This window comes from Pleurodeles waltl, chromosome 2_2 (assembly GCF_031143425.1).
Source record: "Pleurodeles waltl isolate 20211129_DDA chromosome 2_2, aPleWal1.hap1.20221129, whole genome shotgun sequence".
Classification (NCBI taxonomy): Eukaryota; Metazoa; Chordata; class Amphibia; order Caudata; family Salamandridae; genus Pleurodeles; species Pleurodeles waltl.
Window position 1 is genome coordinate 585,541,173 of NC_090439.1, and position 15,667 is coordinate 585,556,839.

A 15,667-nucleotide genomic window follows, 5' to 3' on the forward strand; every position below is an offset into this window, starting at 1 on the left:
AGCTACAGCGCCGTGGAGGAAGGTGTGTAAAGTGTCGGTGCAGCTTGCGTCACTCATCTCAGAGCTCGCGCTCCACTACATGACAGCGCCCCCTCCGCTGCACACGCACGTCATCAGCGCAGCCAGCAGCCGCGAGTGGCGCTCAGTGGACGGTACTTCCTTACGAGGGCACCCACGGCAATCGCGGAGCACGCCTCTGCGAATAGCGAGCGTTACGCTCCCTTCTCTTCTTGTGGATGACGTACTCTCTGAGAGGCGCTGGCGTGGGGCGCAGGCGCCGCAGCGGGGGAGTGGGCGGGGACGTAGGAGGAGGAGGTTGGGGGATGAGGGCAGTGCGAAAACGAGCAAAGGGAATGCAAAGGGGAAGAGAGAGGGAGGAAAACGGGCACAGCCGCACAGATCCGCGCCCCTCCTCCCCCGCGCAGTCGGGACTGACGGGTGCAGAGCCATGTGCCGGAGCTGGGCGGCTGTGTGTGCCAGTGGGCGCCCCGCGGCTCTGGGATGGTTGTAGGTGCATGACCTTACACATTGTGCATTAGCTCACAGGTAAATATCAGCTGATCCATTGACAGCCAATGCATGCCTCCTTCAGCCATTCCAGCCATCCCACCACCTGCATTTGTAAAGCGATAAGCAGCATCTTCTGGCGGGTGGCACCTGCCTGCTTGGGCTGCCGTCCCGCTGCCCATGTGTCTCTTCCAGCAGGGATGCCGTGCCTGAGTTGTGCATGTGGGAAGGTTGGGGGTAGGGAGACCTGATCTCATCTTGCAGCACTGCAGGGGAAGGGGAGGGGGTCAGAATGTGTAACTGGCTTGTGCACAGCCTGTTGCCCACCTTTTATATTTAGCACCTGCTGTTAAAATGGTGCATAATCATTTTTTTCCATTTCTCCTTGCTGGTCTTTCATTGGCTTGTGTTTTCCCGGGATGTTATGGTACCAGTCTCTTTGCACCCTGGAGGCAGCTTGGTGTCAGCATGTATTGCATTCGTGTGTAATGTGTGCACTCTCTTCATGTGGAAGGGGGAAGTGCACAGGTTCTGCGTACAAAACATTCATTCCGCTAGCTGAAGTTTCCTCACATCTGCATGCCGTGAAGTGTATTTTTTTACAATATAAATTGTTCTTGATGTATGCTTTATGGTCTCAAACGTGTTAAAATCAAACAAATCCGATTCTTCTCGTCGTCTCCGCTGGAGCTTTTAAACCTCACTATGACGTTACCGCATTTGTGCTACAACACTTTGTATGAGCGACCTGCTTTGTCAGGTGGCTTTCAGTTAACGCTTCAAGTTGCTTCTTGCACTAGCCTTGGTATAGGATTTTTTTTTCCTGTCTGCACGAAACACTGCTTTATATGTTGGTTATGATATTTATTATTTTATGCCAGGTTGGTGTTCTTTACTGTACCGGACAGCACTCTGTGAGTGGACAGCTCTTATTTAAAGCAAGTTGGGCAGAATGACGTCTAGTCAAATATTCGAGTTTAGAGATCCCATATGAGCTCATGCCACGAGGACAACCTTTCTAACACTGGACTTTCCTTATCATAAATATTTATATTTTTATAAATAGTTCATGCGTGGTAGTCAAATGGGTTCACTTGGAATAAACCACTATTGAGCCCCAGAAGGTTCAGTGTGGCACATGAAAGACTGGGACTTGAAAGATGGAGTAGTATGGTAACAGTTGTACAGTTCATACGTCATTTTACCCAATTCGTGGTCTACGTCTGTTTCCGCCTGCCATGCATTGTGTGAATGGTTTACCAGGCATGATAAGTGAGTGGCTGTAAGACACTGGTAGATCCCCCTGTCCTTTGTGGCCTTACTGTTGCTGTAGAAGTGGATGGCACATGCTAAAAATGGGCACATAGGTCAACGGTGTGAAGTGAGCCACTTGTGCGTGTTTTCCTGGAAAGTATTTGAGAATTGGCAGAAGACTACCTCTACCCTCTCTGTGGCTGGTGCATTCTGCTATGAATAAATCACCTCATTTTGTTGGCAAATAATTCATAATGGCGCGTGCACTTCCAAAAATGCGATCGATTGTTGTGCATGTTAATGATCATATTAGTAGTGTAACAGCGAATGTTGCTATTTTATGTGCGTCCACGTAGTTTATTGTATAAGGGGTACATTTTCTACGACTTTCGGCCGAAATGCCTTCATTCCCTGTGTTATCTGCTTGTACTCGATAGAGCCAGCTTCAGCTGATTGCCAGAAGTTGTAAAGGGCAGCATTTTTACATTATATTTGCCTTTTTACAGCACTTTCTACGTATAATGAGACTCCAAAGCACATTAGCAGGCTAGTAGCATTCCCTACCATAAGGTGTGCTTTGTTGGAAGAATGTGGATTTTCGGTGTGGCCTGTGTGGAACGTGTTTTTGTGTCTAATGTTTTGGTATCATGAATGATGGCCTGAATAGTTCTTTTATCTTGACATCAGTGGTTTCATCTAAATGAGCAGTGGATGGAGTCATATAATGCACTTACTTATATTTTATTTCATTTTTGATTTTGGTTGGAAGTGTGTGACATCTGAGTGTGGCGTATGTGGGAAGTTTTTGTCACTGTTTGTGATGAGTAGTTGAATGCAATTCTCGTGTCACTGCAGTCATATATCTGCGGTTCATAGTCATTCCATCCATTAGATTATTTCTAAGTGCGGCCATATTTCCTGCGCTTGTGGCTCACATAATAGTGCATTCATGCTGCATGAATTTTGGGGGGAAATGATAAAAAGTGCCAATTAGACTCAAAATGGTTTATTGGTATTCTCTTAAGGATGCCGAACAGAGTTCACCAGGAAAGTCGAAGATGATGTTATGGTTAGGCTGCGTCGGCCTGTTGGTAAATCTGTATGCGCACACTGTACATGTTTCAGTGTACATTTCCTTTGCATACGTCAGGCTTTCACGAGGGTAAAATAGAAAAAACGAATTCAAAATCCACTCGAAATTCATAAAGCAGGGCTGCTGTGCATTTGAGTGAAGATGCGCCACAAGGGTCGATGTGCTGTGTGTTTATAGACTGTCCGTGTCATGACGCTTCCTGAGAAGATTAGGGGATGTTCAGGAGAAAGTGTGGTCATGTAAATAATGTAACATCCACTAAATAATTTTGTGGTTATTCACAAGCATTTGCATTCCCTTTCCGACACATAACCGCTATTCTAGATTTGCACCTAAGTGAATTAAGCATAAGTGATGTAATAGACGTGGGAAAGACAAGAAAACAGCCCCATTTTTCAAGAATGTGCAAATGTACCTGATAAGTACCTATGTTTCTGCAGCAGAATCCTGGCAGGGGAATCCTTTTCCTGCCCTGCTGCATGTTGCGTGTGTTGCCTCTTCAGACACACACACCGGGCCTTCCTGGGGTGATCCTGGGGGAGCGATGGCTGGATAAGGCAGTGTTGGTGGAGGCAACCCAGAAGTGAAATCGAGAGCAATATCTCTTCCTGTTCATCTCTGGCCTCAGTACAACACCCAGAAAGGAAACAGGCGTGCTGGTCCCTCAGAAACATAGGCAGTGAGTTGAGTGGGTTGAGAGGGCACTTGACCACCCAGTAGAGCCTCAATGATATTGCGGAGGGCCCGGGTGTCCCATGCAAGAAAGTAAAGCGAACAGAACAATGAGTAGGGATTACAGGCGTGCAGGTTACCAATACAGATGAGGAGACAGCAAGGTTCCAACTGTTAATGTACCTAAAAGCAGCAATGGAAAACTCTAAAAAAGAACATGTTTCCTTGTGAAGAAGCAAGAGAAGACCAAGAGTTTGCACACTTATCAAATATCTCAACCATGCCAATGCACATTTTCTGCAGTTCGATGATTCCACATCTGCAAAATCAGTAGTTACAAAATTCAAAAATCTTTCAAAAAATGTCCTCATGCACACTGGCAATGAAACTTAAGCAGGTAAAGTCATATTTCTTTAAGATGCATATTCGTACGGATACTTATGGAGAAACGTATGATGTTACTGGAGATGGTGCCCAAAATATTTATTTCCTCAAGAAGATTGGAGCTTAAAATAGTCAGCCTTTTCTACTACATCAAGCTGAAACCTCTGCCTGGTAAGAAAGCAGACACAAGAGCTTGCAGTTCTTTGCACAGCTGCACTAAAAATAAATACATGTTCCTTAAACTCTCAGGGTGTAACAGCAGGAGTCTACTTTTTCACAGTCTTAAAGTTCAGCTACTGAAAACACGTTATGTAGAGCAGTGGTTCCCAACCTCTTGACATTTGTGGACCCCACGTTTTCATTACTGGAGCCCGGGGACCCCCATTTAATCTTTATTGGAATTTGGGGGACCCCCTACTGTGTCATTACTGAAAGCTGGGGACCTAATCTGTTGATATTATTTAATTTTCTAAGCAGTCGTGGACCCCCTGAAGAGGCTTCCCGGACCTCCAGGGGTCCCCGGACCACAGGTTGGGAACCACTGATGCAGAGGTAGCAAAGCAGATGATGGGTGGAATTTTTATCAGTCGGACAGGAGTTAATGGTATGTCTTTTCCAACCCCCCTCCCAAGGGAAGGTTGTTGGCTGCATATTAGAGGTAATCAGGTTTTTCTATTCCCTGTTCATCTTAATAACTAAGTTCAGAACTTTGTTGACGAGTCGGAAGAATCTGGGGGGAAAAAGTCTCGAATTGTACAAATACACTTGATATGTCAAAAACGTGAGTCAACAATCTTCCACCATTGCAGCACAACATGCTTCCTTGGAGTCAACTAGACAAAGCATACATCGGGTCAAATTCAGTCTACTCTAAAACAGTTTCTTACATTCATTCAAAATGTAAGAAATATTGTGAAACTAAGAAACAATGCAAATACATGTTTTGTGCATTGGTTTTCGATATTGGTTACTTTTTACTTTACTGCAACTGTGTTGTATTCCTTTGAACTATTTAAGAATACAAAAATACGGTGTGTCAGTGTGTGTGCATGAACGTATGTGTAGTATATATGCAGAAGCACATATGGAATCAGTGAATATGCATACATTTTATATCCATATAGAGAGAGGAACGATAGCTGGCAGTTGTTTAACATGGTCCCATGTTTCCAACAAAGGGTTCTAATGACATTGTAAACCACAAGGCTGAAGGCTTAGTGGTTTGAAAATGTCACTAGAACCCTAAGGTGGCCATGTAGAACCGTATTACACATTACTCATCATGTATTGTGTATATTACACTTTAATTGTGGGTTAGTTAGTTTGAAAAAGCTGTTTTCGCCAAAGTGTATCTCACCTTGGGCACTGATGGGAAATAAAACGTTTAGGTTTACATTTCATGAATAAAGTGTTGACAAAACAACAGACAGTGCAAATGTGGTTCTGTGACTGCAGCATTCACCACATAATTAAGGATTTACATTTGCCACGTAATTTGCAGATTTCACAAAAATGTTGGATTTAGCTCAAGTTGATGGAAATAATATTCCCACAGAGATTTACCACCAGATTCGACTTTTTCATTCTGCATAATTTTAATTACCGTGTCAAATAGTGGTATGGCTCTACAAAGTGTTTAGGGCACTGTCACTCTGTTGATGAAATGCGTATTTCACAGTAAACCTTGAAATATATTCCAAATTGCACAGTGTCTTGTGCAATATGGGTGTGTACCATTACATTTTGGTCTTTCAAAACACACAAACATATTATATATCATATATATCATACAGACGTAGTTGAATATGCTATGTGTTTCACTGTGGAGTGTTCGAAGGGTCTGATTTATGAGACTTGAAGTATCAAGTGGGCTATGATGCCCAGTGGTAATTCATAGCATATTACACTGAGCTGACCTGCATGTATAGTTCATGGCATGCTGTTTTTTGTGACGCAGTGCATATAAGGAAGGTTGTAAATTCACATCTAGAACACAAGGTGTTAAATTCATGTTGTGCTATAGATTATAATAAGGTTTGATGGTATGGCCCCAGTTGTTTACTTCTGTCCCGTCATTCTGGAATGTAAACTTTGAAACAAGCATTCTTTCCAGCTAACATGTACTGTTGTAATAATATACGTTTGTGCCATGTCAGCCATAATAAGTGCCCAAGAAACACGTTCACAGATTTACTGTTACATTGCAAATGTGACGTCCTATGTTCTCCATCATAGTGAACATGAGACACCTGGTTATTGTTTCACAGTTTTAATTCTTGAACCACTTTACAGAAGAATAAACTGGTCCCAATAACTGTGATTCGGTCACAGTGTGCTGGTTTAACCTATTGTGCCCTGATCAAAGTTCAACATATTAGTAAAAAAAACAAAAAAGTACTGCACAAGAAACAATAGCATTGAATAAATCATACATGCAGATCCTCAAAGCATAAAAATATGCTATATTTACCATTGTTAAGGGAGGGAAGGGACACTCTTAAACTTTGACTCTTATGGATCGTGACCCATCCCACACTCAACACTGATAACTGATAATCAATATCAAAATGCAGAATATACATTAGTATTTATATGGCGCATTATTTTTCACAATTAGTAATAAAAGTTTCTTAGTGGCTAAGCACTGATTGAAAAGACTTCTGAACCTACTAGCAAACAATTGCAGAAGAAGTAAACATATTGATTACCGCAGTCTGCTAATGAAAGCACATTTATTGGTAGTAATTCTCGTCAGAATCGCATCAGAATCATTCTTTAAATGTACTTATTGTTGTGTCAAATAAAGAAAAGAATGTTGAAATATTATGAAGGAAGTTTGTTGTACTTGATTTGTAGAGCACAGGTGTCCTCCCATAATGCATGTAAATATGCGTTACATATAAACAGTGTATAGTAGTTTTTGGTTTTAAGCATTTGCTTTGTTTCATTGTACTTTGTGAAGTTGTGTTGCAAAGTTACTGCTAATGTCCTGCTTTGTGCGGTACAGGAATAGCTCGGGGAAGCCTCTTCTATGTTATTGCTCACAGGCTGATGCTGACACCGAGTTCCTCCAAACATGCCATCAGCAGACGCTGTTTGTCCGCGAGGACACGCGGGCATCTGGCACTACAGTAAAAGTGGCTTTGCAAACCTTTTACAGTGTATTCTTTTAGGTACTTGCACAGCGTTAGTTGTCGTTGCAGAGCCTGCACACTCCTCACAAACAAAAAGCACACATTACCTATAAGCAAAGGGACTGAAGTAACTGGTTGACCTCAGAATTAAGCCTATTCTCTGACGTCATCCAAGCATCTTGCTGCACAGCTGCGTCATTTACATTGTTTAAAACTTTGATGGTCCTCAGCTGGGATTTAAGTGCGGACGGGAGGCGCTCGCGGACGGGGCCCTATATTGAGGTGTTTTTTTGTTTGGTTTCTGAAGCCGGAGCTCAGGTGTAAGACAGCAAAGAGGTTCGCTGTGAAAGGTCGGTGATGTAAATGTACAGCACAAGGGCCCTTTTTCCAGACAGACACGTGCCTGATTGAAGGCGCTTTGAAATGGACACTTCAGGCTCTGTGCTAAGCTCTGCAGCTTAGGTGGAGGTTCAACCTATATTTGTTACATTTCAGCCTGGACTTGGAAACACTCATCAAATCTTCTCTTTTGGTTGGTGATGATGATAGCGCGTGCAGTCTATTGACACACATTTGTTCTAGTGGGAATGAAGGGAACAACGAAAGGAAACATTTATATTTCCAGTTGGGTGTGCAGCTGACCTTTTTCATACGGAAGTGTCCTGGTTTTCCTTTTTGTTAGGAAAACTGGCGCTCAAGATGTGGTTTATGTCTCTGAGTCTCAATGGAAGTTGTGCCGTTCATGAAGCTTGCCCAAGGCTCAGAGGAGTTTTTTCCTCTTGTTAGGCGCATACATCACACTGATGCTGAAATGCCTTTTAACCCAGGTGAAATAGTGCAAATAATAGTTGTATGTAAATCTCCAAGGAACGATCTGACAACGTTTTTAAAAGCTCTTCCGATTAGTGTTTGCCTACTGTTTCCAACAGTACTTGCATCCAAGAGAGTTCTACATTTGTTGAAGGGTTTGATTCTCACTTACAAAAGAATATAGGGAGAATACATGTTTTTTTCTAAACTTTAAAATCACTTTTCAAAACAGATTCAACGTTTTTGTGCGTGTAAAAACAAATATGTAGAAATAGAAAAAATGATCTCTGCTTTTCATTCTTGCCTTCAAAGGGGATAGAGATGAAGGTTAAATATATTGTCTAGGTCAGTGGTTCACAAACTTTTTTGAACCGGTTTCTAGACCAACAAACTTTCACGATCCACCTACTTTTAATGGACGTGAAGCAGGTGATTAGTTTTTAATGCACGTACATCACCATATGGCGGACTGTCATTTACAGACAGCACATTTTCCACTGAAATGGCCCCTAAATGTGCACAGGCATACAGTTTTACTGCTAAAACTATATTGTACGTGAATGGAAATGTATGGAAATCGAATTTAAGTGAATATTTATTATTTGGCCACCACCAAGTGAAGCGTCTTTTTTTGTTTTGATCCCATTAAAACTTTTGTTTCCATCACATTTCAGAATTACAAAAAAGTGCTTAATTTTTGCTTTCCTAACTGTTGAATATGGACAGTTCATTTAAAGGGATTTACATTTTGTTGTGTGTTAGAAAAATTGCATCCTACAGCCTTTCCTTTCACACACCTGTACCCCAGCAAGATTGTCATATAGTTCACTTCACTTTTTTTTACTGACTGCAAAGCGAGAGGAGTGCCTAAACACCCATTCCCATGTTTGGAAAAGCAGCAATGTGTGACCTCTGTCTTGAAGTGCAGCAAATGTGACAAGGTAAATACAGAATTTAAAGGCATCTTATTGTTGTGATTTTCACAAACTCACCAAAAATTAGTTGCTGATCCACCAGTGGGTCGAGACCCACATTTTGAGTAACACTGGTCTAGGCCCATTTAGACCAATGGTCAGTGAATCTAAGTACAAAGATGTTCTGTTGCATTGTGAAGCATGTGCGGCATCTGGGTTATTTTTAGCAGTAATTTCTGTACACTATGCTTGATTAACCAGGCGTTAGCCATACATTACAGGGTCTCCTCAGGAAATTTAATTCAGACCGGTCAACAAGGGTCAGGCTAGGCACCATTGGGCAAGGTCTTTGCCAATGGATCCCTTCTGTTGTCTAGGCAGTGATGTGTACTCGTATCAGTTTTATTCAGTCATTGGCAGATTTTGCAGTTGCTGTAGACCTGTCTGTTGTTTTTATCGCAAGAATGTAAATGTACATAAAGAGGTCTTTATGTGAAAGCGCATCAGTGTTCTGATAGTTTGATTACTTATCAGTGTGTAACATTTTCTTAGAGTAGTAACGGTCTCCTTAGGTTTGTGGTCTTAGTCTGTAACAAAATCCACAATTATACCTATTCAAAACATGAAGGTCCTGGAAATTGCGTAAAGGTAAGTGAAATTCTTAAGACACTAAGGCCCTCTTTATGACATTGGTGGTGACTGTTAAAGTGGCGGTAATACCGCCAACATGGCAGTGATACCTCTCATAGACAGCCAATGTACCACACCAACCGCCAGGACGTAATCACCACTGACCACGGCGGTAGCCATCAGCAGCCAGGCAGAAGTCAAGGTACGGCCCACTATATTATGCCAAAGCAAACCGCCAGGATTTCCAGGGTGGTACCAACACCATCAGAAGCCTGGCAGAAACACAGTTCAGAAAACTAAAGACTCACCATTGGGGACAAAAAGGACTCCGCCATGGAACCGAAACTCCAAATCTTCTCAATGCTCTACCACGCCATGGCCGTCCTGGAACACCAACGCTGACGAAGACTACGAAGGTGAGTACAGCCGCCTAGGACACAAGGGAGGGAGGGAGGGAGGAAAAGGAGAGTGACACACCCACACACAACACACACAATTCACACACACCATACACAGAACCTGCTGCAGAGTAAGACAAATGTCACAGGACCCATGTGAAAATAATGCAAGGACAACGATTCTGATGTACGAACACTGTAATTTGCTGCCAACAGCCACCATAATGAAACATGAAATATAAATGCAGGTGTCAATGTCCAGATTGGGCCAATGGCCAGTCCAAGGTACCAAATGGCCACAGGGCATAGTCCAAGGCCCAACTTGACTCCTGACATAATCCGGACTCCACTGTTCAGGGGCATCATGTTGGAAATGGGCAGGCACCTCAGGTGAAAGTGGGTTGGGGGGCACCTAGGCTGAAGTGGGTACCATATCCACTGGTTCTGGAGGGGGCTCCTCGCCCAACAGTCTCTGGAAGGGACTGAAAGGCCACAGTCTCTGGAGTGGGTAACATGCCCACTGGTTCTGGAGGGTGCTCCTTGCCCAACAGTTTCTGAAGGGGAGTGAAAGGCCACAGTCTCTGGAGTGGGTAACATGCCCACTGGTTCTCAAGGGGGCTCCTTGCCCAACAGTCTCTGGAGGATGGGCTACATATCCTGAGCTGGTGGAGGGGGCTTCTTGGGTGCCTCTGCTGGTGGAGACAGCTCTTTGCCCTCTGCTGGTGGAGGGGGCTCTTTGGGTGCCTCTGATGGTGGAGAGGGTACCTTGCCTTCTGCTGGTGGAGGGGGCTCCTTGGGTGCCTCTGTTGGTGGAGAGGGCTCCCTGCCCTCTGCTGGTGGAGGGGGCTCCTTGGCCTTCTTTGGTGGTGGAGGGGGAACCTTGGCTTTCTTTGGTGGTGGAGGGGAATCCTTGGCTTTCTTTGGTGGTTGAGGGGGATTCATGTGTTACCGCTTGTGAAGGGCCCCCTTGGCCTTTGACATGTGACTGGTGTCCTTGCCTCCAGGTCTAGGAGGTGCCTCCACTGACCTTGTCCTCTGTTCCTAGGGTTTCACCACCCTAGTCCTCCCTTTCTGAGGCAGAGGTGTGTACTTACTAGGAGTGGCTGCTGTCACACTCAGGGGCCCCTTTGTGCCAGCAGCTGTTGTTTTGGTGAGAGCAGGGGCAGACTGTTTGGCTGAGGTGCTGGGCTCGGTCTTTGGCACCCTACTCTTACGTGCAATATGGGGGTTAGAGGGGGAGGGAAGAGATCAATTTGGACAAGGAAAAGCTGCTTAGGGACGTTGGGGCTGGATGTGGAAGGAGGAATGGGAGGGAGTGGCTGTAGGAAGTGTACGTCTGCTAGAGTTGGGTGCAAGTGCATGGACAGTGTGCGTGTGTGAGGTGGATGGCTGTTGGGTGTCTGGGTGGGAGCGTTTGTGTCTCTTAGGAGGGGGGCAGACAGGGTGGCAGAGGACAAGAAGGACGTGTGGATGGAGGTTGTGGAGGAGTCTGCAAGTGAGGTGTGTGTGCTGCATGATGTGGTTATGGTGGTGGCCGCTGTTGATGCAATGCGGGCTGGTGTGAGTGCGGATGTGACTGTGAGGGAGGAAGAGGAGGAAGAGGGGGAGACAGTGGAGGCAGTGGATATTGTTGTGTGTGCAACTGTCTGTTGTTTGAGTGCTTGTTGCTTGAAGTGAGATGCCTGTGTTTGTCTGTGCCACTCTTGTGTGATGTTTTGTGTGCATGGGATGGGTTGGGGTTGAGAAGACTGGGACTGGGAAGTGGTAGTTTGAGTGGGGACGGTAGGACCAGGGACACTGGCTGCCATTAGAGAGGAGGCCAGAGCCTGAAACAATCTCTGTAGGGCCGCCAACCCACCGTGGATGCCCTCCAGGTAGGCATTGCATTACTGCATCTTGGATGCCAGCCCCTGGATGGCATTAACTATGGTTGACTGTCCTACAGAGATGGATTTCAGACAGTAAATAGCCTCTTTACTGAGAGCAGCACGGCTAACTGGGGCAGGGCCTGAGGTGCCTGGGGCGATGGAGATGCCTACCCTCCTGGGTGAGCGGGCATGGGCAACTCGGTGGGGGGCTACTGGTACGGGGGTTGGCAGCTGTACTAGTAGCTGGGGTGGTTCCAGAGGTGTCTGCCACCATCAGGGAGCTTCCATCGGAGGAGGAATCAGAGTCAGTTGTCATCACCTGTCCTGGCCGTGGTGCTCCCCTTGCCCTCCGTCCTACTGGTCCCCTCGGCGTCGGAGGACTCTGCCTCCTGGGTCCTGTGGGCTGCAGCTCCCTCAGGAACCAGTGCCACTGCTCCTCCGCCAGATAATACTAATGCACACATGGACAGGATGACAGAAGAAAATTGGGGAGAGAGAGAGAAAGGGAGCACTGGGTCAATTACAGAACCAACACCACAGATGGCATACACATTACCATCACAGACAGGGATCAGGATTGAGCACTATGCACTGCACTGGAATTCAATTGGCTAGGTACTACAGCAAGATGAGAGCCAACCACCGCCATCTGTACCCCCCGGGACCTACAAAGCCCTGTCTGACATGGAATGCCACCTAGCTAGTTAACAAGATTTTGCCAGTCCCACCCATTTACCCTGAGCTGGATCTACCAGAAATGTCTGAGCTGGCATTAAAGGGCACCCACTAACTGAAACCCACCACCAGGATCCCATGCCAGGCAACAAAGATGGTTGTTACACACACTGTACTCACCGCCTTGTGGCTGCTGTGCTGCCCTCAAGCGCCCATCCAGCTCTGGGTAGGCCACCACCAGTATGCAGGCCATCAGGGGGGTCAGGTTCCGAGGGCACCCCTCCCTCATTGGGGGGGCCATCCCCAGCTGGGCCTTCTCTGTCTTCCAGGCCCAGCGTCTCAGGTCCTTCCACCATTTCCTGCAGTCGGTGCTCCGCCTGCTATAGACTCCCAGGGTCCGCACCTCCTTGGCGATGGCACGCCACAATCCCTTCTTCTGATGGGCGCTGACCTGCAGAGGAAATACAAACAGGAGGACACCATTAACCATATAATCCAGCCTGTTACACATATGGCCCACAAACACCATTTCCCCTCAAATGGCACACACATGACCCAGAGCCCTGCATGTACACTACCACCAGCCATACCGCCCACCCAAATTACACACTGCCAGCACACACACATCTCCATTCAACCTTGTCACGTGCATCGTGCCCATGGTGTACTCGCCTGTTGGTCTGGAGGCCCACACAGCTGTCCATACAAGGGTAGGACCCCATCCACCAGGCGTTCCAACTCCTCTGAAGTGAAAGCAGGGGCCCTTTCCCCTGTCACACAGGCCATGGCAGGTTCCAGACTCAGGTCACAGCAGCACACGCAGTGTTGTCCTGTGAAAAGTCAGGAATCAAGTGAGGTCATAGACAGAAAATGGCGGTCACGTCCACAGCAGTGTTCACCGTCACCTCCGCCGGTGATCTTCATTGGACACTGTACTCCATAGAGCCCCATGAAAGCCAATGAGGAATAGCACGGCGGTGCAAGACCGCCTTCTGCCATGACGCCCAGCGGCGGCGGAGTTACATAATTTCCACCTGTCCCTACAGACAGGATAGGCGGTCGCATTTTATGGTGCTGGTCAACATTCTGAAATCAAAAACGGTGTCATTGCTGTCAATTGTACGTACATTGCCATTTACATAGTCCAATTACATACAAGCTCAATGTACACTGAGGTGGTGGTTCCATTGTTCAGTTTGTCACTCCCTTCTCACTCTTGTATCACTTAGGTACCTACCACTGGGAAGGAATAGGAGGTGGAGGCAAGCCCACGTGTACAGACCCCTTGTGGACTTGGCTATACTGGAGGACAGGCACATAATACTCACCTATAGACTGGACAGGGCCACAATCACAGAGCTGTATGCTCAATTGGAGCCTGATCTGATATCTGCTATCCATCATCCCACTGGGATCGCCCCCTCTTGTGCAGGTTCTGTCTGTACTCTATTTCCTGGCAACTGGCTCTTTCCAAGTGACAGTAGGCTTGGCAGCAGGAATGTGACAGCCAATGTTCTCAATGTTGCTGGCAAGGATTTTGTCTGCCTTGCTCAAACTCATGTGCAGCCACATCACTTTCCCCCAAGTGGAAGACTTGGCCACTGTGAAGGCTGGATTCTATGCAATGGGCCATATTACAAATATTATCCGCCCCCCCCCCCCAGCACAATGAATAGGTGTTCAGGAATCGGAAGAGTTTCCACTTACTCCATGTGCAATTGGTGTGTCTGGCTGACCAGTACATCTCCCACTTCACTGCAAAGTATCCTGGGTCAGTGCATGACACCTTCGCTTTGAGGAATAGCAGCATCCCAAATGTGATGGCACAACTACAGAGGGTGTGGCTAATAGGTGAGCCTGAGTCCCCACCCAATGCATGTCAGTGTATGCCTTCAGGAGGCATCCCCCATACCATTTGCAAGGCTAATGTTTGTTCCTCAGTTCTTGCAGGTGACTGGCTACCCAAACATGTCATGGCTCTTGACACCTGTAAGGAATGCCAGGACAGGGGCTGAGAATAGGTATAATGATGCTCATGGGTGAACCAGGAGAATAATTGGGTGGACTTTCGCCTCCTGAAGGCCAGGTTCAGATGCCTTCATCTGACAGGAGGATCCCTCTGCTACTCCTCTGAGAAGGTCTGCCGGATAGTTGTATGCTGCATGTTGCACAACCTGACCTTCAGGCGACATGTGCCCTATCTGCAGGAGGAGGAGGGTGAAAATGCTTCTGTGGCAGCAGTGGACCCTCATGGCAGTGAGGATGAGGAGGCAGAGGATGAGAATGTGGACAACAGGACATCAATCATATAGCAGTATTTCCAATAACACACGGGTAAGACAGTGGAACTGACCATTCCTCTGATTATTTATCTTTTCAGTGTGGCTGTATCATGATGGCAGTCACTGCCTTACCATCTCAACTCAGTGTCACCTATACCTTCTCATTTTGCAGATGTTGGTGTGGTTACAATTGTGTACTGATGTGATGACTACAGACTGCTACAGGTTATTATTTCTATGCAATCACAGAGTTCAGGACAATTGCACCAGACAAAACGGTTAATATTATTGCACATTTTTGTCACATAAAGCACTATCACTCAAGTTGTGTTCAAAGGTGTTTATTGAAGTAAAAAATATAGAAGAAACAGTGCAATGGATTGGGGTGATGGTAGAGGTAAGACCAGGGTGTTGGTATAGTCCGTTTGTAGCACAGGTCCAGTGTCCAAGGGGCCATTGGAAGGGGAGCAATGGCAGTTCAAAGTGGAAAAGGTGACAGAGTGAAACACATGGGGGGGACATTCAGGAGGGTCTCATTTTCTGGCGGTGGTTATGGTTTTGGCAAGTGTCTCTGGCATCTGTCTGGGTCGCAGGGAAAGTTTGCGGGGTGATTCACCTTCTGCAGGGGGAGGGGTGCTGGGGGCCCGTGGGTCCTGTGGCAGGGCCACCTGTCCAGTAGCTGCAGCAGGTGTGGAGGGCTGTTCAGTTGACTGGCTAGTGGAAGGGGCCCGCTGGTGTGGTGTGTAGTCCCTCATGATGTTGGCCATATCACCCAACACCCCTGCTATGGAGACCATGGTGGTGTTGAGGTCCTGCAAATCTTTCCTGTTCCTTCTGCAGCTGCTGGTTCTCCTGCATGATGTTTAACATCTGACCCATCTTATCCTGGGATTGTTGGTAAGCCCCCAAGATATTGGTGAGTGCCTCCTCGGCAGACAGTTCCCAGGGCCTGTCCTCCCCCGGGCACACAGCTGTCCTCCGTGTGTCCCTGTCCCCCTGTGCTTGTGTCCCTTGAACCGTCTGCCCACTGACCCCAGGACCCTGAT

The 15,667-nt window shown here is 46.5% G+C and overlaps 1 protein-coding gene across 1 annotated transcript in view; it reads left to right on the forward strand.

Moving 5' to 3' along the window:
- The first annotated feature begins 328 nt into the window (after positions 1–328).
- The window catches only part of DTNA (dystrobrevin alpha), an 892,688-nt gene continuing 877,349 nt past the window's right edge, over positions 329–15,667 (forward strand). Inside the window, exon 1 of the mRNA XM_069220106.1 lies at positions 329–546. The gene's annotated coding sequence lies outside the window, so the exon portion shown is untranslated. The remainder of the gene's footprint in view (positions 547–15,667) is intronic.